Source organism: Pinus tabuliformis, chromosome 1_1 (assembly GCF_031772625.1).
Source record: "Pinus tabuliformis cultivar Carrire ecotype Pingquan chromosome 1_1, CPIR1, whole genome shotgun sequence".
Lineage (NCBI taxonomy): Eukaryota > Viridiplantae > Streptophyta > Pinopsida > Pinales > Pinaceae > Pinus > Pinus tabuliformis.
This window is the reverse complement of record NC_142297.1, coordinates 114,097,903-114,105,235: the sequence shown is the minus strand read 5'-3', so window position 1 is coordinate 114,105,235 and position 7,333 is coordinate 114,097,903. Positions and strand designations below refer to the sequence as shown.

At 34.7% G+C, this 7,333-nt stretch overlaps 1 pseudogene; it reads left to right on the top strand.

Moving 5' to 3' along the window:
• The first annotated feature begins 2,355 nt into the window (after window positions 1-2,355).
• LOC149211914 (potassium transporter 6-like) lies at window positions 2,356-6,893 on the top strand (annotated as a pseudogene).
• The last annotated feature ends 440 nt before the right edge of the window (window positions 6,894-7,333 follow it).

Genomic DNA, 7,333 nt, shown 5'->3' with positions numbered 1-7,333 from the left:
GGAGGCTGCAAGCTCAACAACGGTGTTGCAAAGCTTTGTTTAAATTATGGAAATCAGCATAGTTTGATTTCCCTTGGTTTCTTCTTGACTGGCACTAAATTGGAAACCTGGGAAGAATGACAAACTTTAAGATGATATTCACATCCAAAGTTTTTTCAATTATTTCTAAATAAATGGCTTCGATGTTGGATGTACCTTTCTCAATTTATGTTAGATAAATTTGAAATATTCTTGGAGATGAATGACATGCCATATTATCCTTGTATCATACACCCTTAGAGCTTCATAGATCCAATTTTAATAGTTGTCGTTGTATTTTGCAGAAAAAAGTGGTGTGAGAAGTGCCAAACCAATCACATGGTCACTGAAACATGAACTTTCCTCGGCACTTGGATTACAAGATTCCATGTATATTTATGGTGATTCCTAACAATTCATGACTCCTCATCAGTACGATGGAAATGTTTTTTGATGCTCTGCAACATGGTCTGGGATCTATATAACGGTGGTATTTACTATTAGATCTCCATAAATCCAAAGTAGCCAAATGGTAGTGTCATGAGTTTTATCTCTATGACCTTAATGATAAAAATAATGTCCTGATACATTTATGGAGGGTACATAAAATTAATTGTATTGTATTTTTGGAGGTTGTAAGTTGATGGAGAGTTCATGTGAATTGCTTTTACTTTTGATTGATTGCATGTGAATTGTGATTGTAGGTCTGAGTAATCACGGGTTCCATAGTTGTTTTGTTCACCCAAATAATTCCAAACATTGCAGACTCTATTTTATTATTCCACTACCTTCAATCTTCTCGTGAAGTGTTCTGGTTTGGTCCTGTTTACTTCCATGATGTTTAGTTCCTAATTTGTATCACTATTACACCCAAATGAACAACGTTTGCCAGTAAATTATGATATGTTTGTTGTTAGGTCAGACAAGTAGGTTAAAGAAATGAGTTGTTGTTGTTGAGTTTGTATTTTTTCCTTTTTTTCTACCCTTGGATATGAAAATTTGGAATTTGATGTCACATTGTAGTCCCAGACACTAACAAAACAAAACCAGGGTTTGTTTGTTTTCCTAGGAATACTTACCAAACGTATCTTGATAAATCTTGTATCTGATCAAGATATAAATATGATATCATTTATTATTGGAACCAATTATCTTCAACGCAATCTATCAATTACCTGACAGGTACAAGGGAATCTCAAATTTCAATCCTGCAAGTTGTCCCAACCATGCCCATTAATTCAGATTTTGGATGTTGAATAAGGTTAGGGTGTGAGTCTGAGCCCTGATTGTAATATACTTTGGTATTTTTTTGGTCTGTATTCTAGAATGTTGCTCTATGATCGAGGATTTATGTTAGCAGATTCTCCAAATTTGATAAAATTGTCTGTTTTAGGTAGTTACTTTAGGGTTTGGTTTTTGTCATTTATTTTGTACTTGTTGTATGCATTTTTGTAAGATGGGAATATTCAGGACTGTTGTTCATCATCTTTGGTATATCTTAGCACCCATTTCACTACATTTTACACATTTTGTTCCTTTTAAATTTCAACAAGTTGGTCCACTGTCAAAATTTGTTAGCAATATTTTCTGACTTTACCCTTACAAATGACAACTATCAATACAATCCCATCGGTTGTATGCCTTTTTAACCTATCTGAACCACTGTTTTATTTTTAGTCTTCTCAATCTAAGAACACATTTTTTTCCATGTCTCCTCCTGCCTTCATGTTGCATCCAACACCAAAACAGATATGTGAGTCATGGAAAATTCTATATTCTTCTGAAGTACTTTTTCCAACATAGACACACTTATTTTGTTCAATAACATCTTGGTATATGCCAATCATATCCTTGGAGCTTACAGGTATTCTAAATAGTATATAGACATATTTTCAGTACTTTAAAATCTCCCCCTCTGCATGTTTAGCATAAAGTGAACTATTCATCCAGCCTGAGAAGAATCCAGGTCTGTGAGTTTCAAATGGATCTATGTAGAATCATTTAAGTTAGATTCCCCCTAAATTCACCCTCTTTGGTACATAATGTTCTAGACAATCTCATTTATGGATTCGTAGGCTTGTAGAACTGAATTTCTGCATTGATAGTTTGGGTGAATGTAAAGATGGATAGGCTTGTTCAAGTGCATGAAAATGAGGTGAGGATAGATTTTGAAGTAGGATGAAAATGTAGGACAACAATTCACCTCAAGAGTTTGATTGACACCATGCCTATTGCATTCAAGGTGTAGACTTCTACTACTGATAAGTTTTTAGTCAAGCCTCCCAATGGGTTCATATCCCCACTTGTGATTTTTCTTTTGAAATAATATTAAATCCAATGAAGGATCTCCTGGAAGAGTTCCATCGTTCAAAGGATAGATTTCTTATAAAGACTACATTGGCACCTGACTACAAAATGGATGGAAATGACTTACCAGATAAGGTGTCTAATGACTGGTTTGCATCGCAGAAAAAACAGGTTCTTGTAGATGCCAAGATGAAGGTTGTTTATATTGGAGGGTTCTTTCTTCGCCATCTAGTTGTGAATGGTGATGTAAATTATATCAAACAAATACTTACAAGACATAATTGTTGTAACCATCCTGATGAGGATGGTAGAACAACATTGTAGATTGCTTCGGCAAGTGGAAATTGTGGGATGTTGAAAACGTTGTTGAATGCACAAAAATTTTGTTTCAAGATTTGGTCACAGAAGTGAAGTGAATCCGAGGGGAGACACTAAGAAGTGGAGGCTGAAGAATGCGAGATGAAGGGGAGGGTAGAATACTAGAATGCTTAAAGTGGGAGACAGAGAGACAGAGCATTTGGTATATTGTGAAGTCAACCATTTTCACTAATAGAGGCATTGCATGTAGACTCACATGCTGAAAAGGCTAAACATTTTACAATTTTCTGCTACAATTTATATGATTCAGTGGGGTAAGGATAGAATTGAATGGTTATTTATCTCCATTTATGTGCATCAGGATACTATTGGATGCTATAGATGAAGAGTTGGAGGAAATGAGACAGAGTAGGTGATTAAATTTAACATTGATAAGCCTGGTCAAGTAAGTTTTCATTGTCCTCCGAGCGGATGATCATGGGGAAGGTAACTTCAGGCCCTTTTAACTATTTATTTATATAGTATTTTAAGTTCTATGAATTGAGTTTAGTTTGGGTGGTTGGGTTGAATAGTTTTTATTCTCCTCATTCTTCAATCAATCAATCTATATTGAAGGCTTTGAGTTTTCTGTGTTCTCTAAGCAAGCTTTTATGAAAACTATTTTCCCCGGTCGTAACCAGTGCCCAATATTTTGAGTTATCTCTGTTCTCTAAGAAGGATTTTATGCAAACTGTTTTAAGTACATATATATTTGTTTGGGTCTTCTAATATAATTCAGAAAACAATGTTTAAGGCCCACTTCTTTTGTTGTTGTGTGAACAAAATTGGTCAAATTTATCTTACTCCAATCCAATAGATTTGAAAGATTCATAGTTGTTCAGATGGCTATATTTTAACATTATGTAGAACAACAAGTAGGCTATAATTCTTGTGCACCACTGAATTAAATTTTAATATGTTACCCAAGTTCTGTTTGCAGGTGGTACTTTCATAATCTACTCCTTGTTATGTCAACATGTGAACATTGTTGGGAAAAGTACTGGTCAACAGTTTCGCCATTTACCGTCAGATGAAAGGCTGAAAGTTTTCAGTAAAGGACATGTCTAGGATGTTTCCTCCAAGACAAAGCAAATGCTTGAGAAAAGTTCAATTGCTCAAATAATTTTGCTAATATTTTTTATGCTTGGCACTAGCATGGTAATTGAGAAAAGTTCAACTGCTCAAAGAATTTTGCTAATCTTTGTTATGCTTGGCACTAGCATGGTAATTGGAGATGGAGCATTAACGCTTGCAATATCAGGTTCATCTTTTACCTCTGTAAAAACTTCATTCGTCCATCTACATTGAACCCTTTTTTGAAAGAGTGTAACCAAACCTATTCGACAGTACCCTTCACAAGATTCGAGACTTGAATGAAAGCATACTATTTAGGGTAGGCTACTCTTTCATTAAAGAGTGCCAGTACAATGCGTTTTTAAGGGAAATCATTATCTTTCTCAAGTTTCAGGGTGAGAGTGAGGATCAATACAACAATATCCACAGGCATGTGACTATTACCACAATATTTCTCATCATCATATCACTCACATGCAATTAAAATTGGGTTGGGGTGATGACAACCATTCTATTCGACCACCAGATATAACCCCAATTGACTCACAGTGCAATGAGTTTATTCCATCAAGGTTGTGTATTTCTCTTCTTTCTTAATTGTAATGTTGTCTAGAAGAGATAATCCCAACAAGGGAAGCATGTTGTCTCAACAATAACCCATTTATGAAATTTGTTAATGAGCCCAGGCACATCTAGGTAGGGCCTGCCCTCTCTCTGTTGCATGCCAAAGTAAGCTAATAGACTTTAACTATTTTCTTTCAAAAAGTTGGGATCATAATGGAAGGTCTATAAGGACTTAATAACCACATGGTTATATTTAACCTTGGTTCAAAACAATTCACACTCTTTAAATAATAAGTGAAATTTCCAGTAAAGATTATTATTGGCAATCCTTTTCCTAAAGTAATCTGTTGGTGTTGAATACAGTATTCAAAATCAAGGTTTAAATATTATTATTCAGTAAAAATATTATTATTCACTTTACTAAACCATAAAATCATTTCTTTGATGCTTTCATTCCAACTATATCTTACTCTTGTTATTTCAAATTTTTGAGTTGGGTAGTGCTCTCAGCTATTCAAGGAATCCAGTTAAAGAACCCAAAAATGAGCTAGGGTAAGTATTATATGGAGCAATAGTGTACCCTTTGACATACAAAATTATAACATCTTTGCATTAAAGTCTAAATTCTATATCCTTCAATTTAGAGAGTTGTTCAAACATATTAAATAACAACAAAGTATTTGTATGTCTAAAATATAATTTGTTTCATACTACTGATTATGGATTCCTTGAAAACCCTGCTAGACATTATAATCCCTAAAATTCTTGACTCCTTTGTACGCAGATGTTGTTGTATTGGTATCAGCTGTAATTCTTGTATTTCTCTTCTTGCTTCAAAGGTTCGGAACATCCAAAGTGAGCTTCATGTTCTCCCCTATAATGGTTATGTGGTTCTCTTCAACAGCCATTATTGGGGCCTATAATATTGGAGCACATTATCCAGGTGTATTCAAGGCATTGTCACCTCACTACATTTTCTATTTCTTTGCTGAAAATCATAAGCAAGGATGGGTGATGCTGGGAGCTGTTTTCTTATGTGTAACAGGTTTGTGCTCAATTCAAGATATTTTATAATGTGTGCCTTAAAAATTTGAATTTGTTTACCTTTTTCAAGTCAAAGCAATATCTTTTCTTATGTTGTTAAACACTAATTTCATATCTCACAGTATATATCCTCTAATCACTTGTTAGTAAGAGAAACACTACCTTAGCTGGCCTTTTATCTGTTTAAAACAGATGCGGAGGCCATGTTTGCTGACTTGGGCCACTTCAATAAGATATCTATTCAGGTTCAAATGATTTCCACAGTCAAAAAATTGTTCCATCTAAGTTCTATGGGTGTATCATTGACTAGAATCATAAGAAATTTCTGCTTCTAAGCTCTATGGGTGTTTCTTGGACTAGAATCATAAGAATTTTTTTGCTTATTGCCATAGATTGCCTTTTCTATGATGGTTTCTCCAACTTTAATTCTCACATATGCTAGCCAGGAAGCTTACTTGATCAAGAATCCAAGACATATAAGTGATACATTCTACAAGTCAATACCAAATGTTGTGTATTGGCCAATGTTTATTGTTGCCACTTTCGTAGCAATAGTTTCCAGTCAAGCATTGGTTTCTGCAACCTTCTCAATTATAAAACACTCAATGGCTACTGGGTGTTTCCCTTGAGTCAATATTGTTCATACCTCATAAGACAACGAGGGTCAGATTTACTCTCCAAAGGTTAACTATATCCTCATGATTCTCTGCCTTGCTATTGTGGTGGGTTTTAGGGGTGGGCCACAAATCGCCAATGCCTGTGGTAAGTGCTTATTTCTTTGTTTCTTTCTTTTTGAAACAAATGTACCTTGTATATTATTAGTGCACAAAACAAAAATTCTTTATACAATCTTACATTGCCAGCAAAATTAGAGGAATGGGCATTATCCCACGTAAAAAAGGCAAAGAGGACAAGCATGCCTACATTGCCAAAAAAAATAGAGGAATGGGATTATCCCACGTATAAAAAGAAAAGAGGACAAGCATGCCTACGTCTTTGGCTCCAACTTTAAGAGAGTTAAAGGAATTTTGTGCTGTAGGGGTTGACGTAGCTTGGGTCATGCTTATTAAAACATGTTTAGTGATCTCAGTCATGCTTATCATTCGAAACATACACATTTTATTTATACTATCACTTTAAGAATGTTAATGGAATTTTGTGTTGCATGGATTTTTGTGGCTTGGGTCATGCTTATTACAACATTTTTAGTGACCTTGGTCATGCTTGTCATTTGGAACATACACATTTTATTTATAGTAGCATTCTTCCTTACTTTTGGCCTTGTAGAAGGCATCTACATGACTGCCATGTTGAATAAAGTTCCACAAGGAGGTTGGGTGCCATTTGTAATTTCAGCAATCTTCCTTGCCATAATGATCTCTTGGAATCATGGAAGACAGAAGAAGTACAAATATGAACTAGAAAGAAAAATGCAGATAAAAGATTTGCATGCATTTTTGGACAACATGGAGATTTCTCGAGTACCAGGAGTTTGTTTCTTCTGCTCTAACAACAAGTTCCAAGGTTGATGTTCTAAATATCCTTTTTCTATGCCCAAATTAATCGGCTCATAATTCATAGTAGAATTATTTGTTTTGACATTTACAGATTTTCTAGATCTACTCCTTTGGGAATTGAATTCTACCTTAAATTTCCCATACCATCTTGACAAATGTCCATAGCTTTTGAATTCTCTTCATCGTCTATTACTACATGCTTAAACATTCCCTCACTAATCAAAGAATTGGATAATCTATTGATCTCCATTGAAAACTCTCAAGTTAGTGGAATTGTTTGGGATTAAAGGCTTAAAAAGGATTTCAATAGAAATCTGTTGGTAGAATATCATCTAATGGAGCTAGCCTAGAAGCAACTTTAGCTAGAGTGTTCACAACTACAATCTTACATTGAGGAATGGACACAATACTAAAAGCATAAAATTCAGTAATCAAGCTTCATACCTCAGATT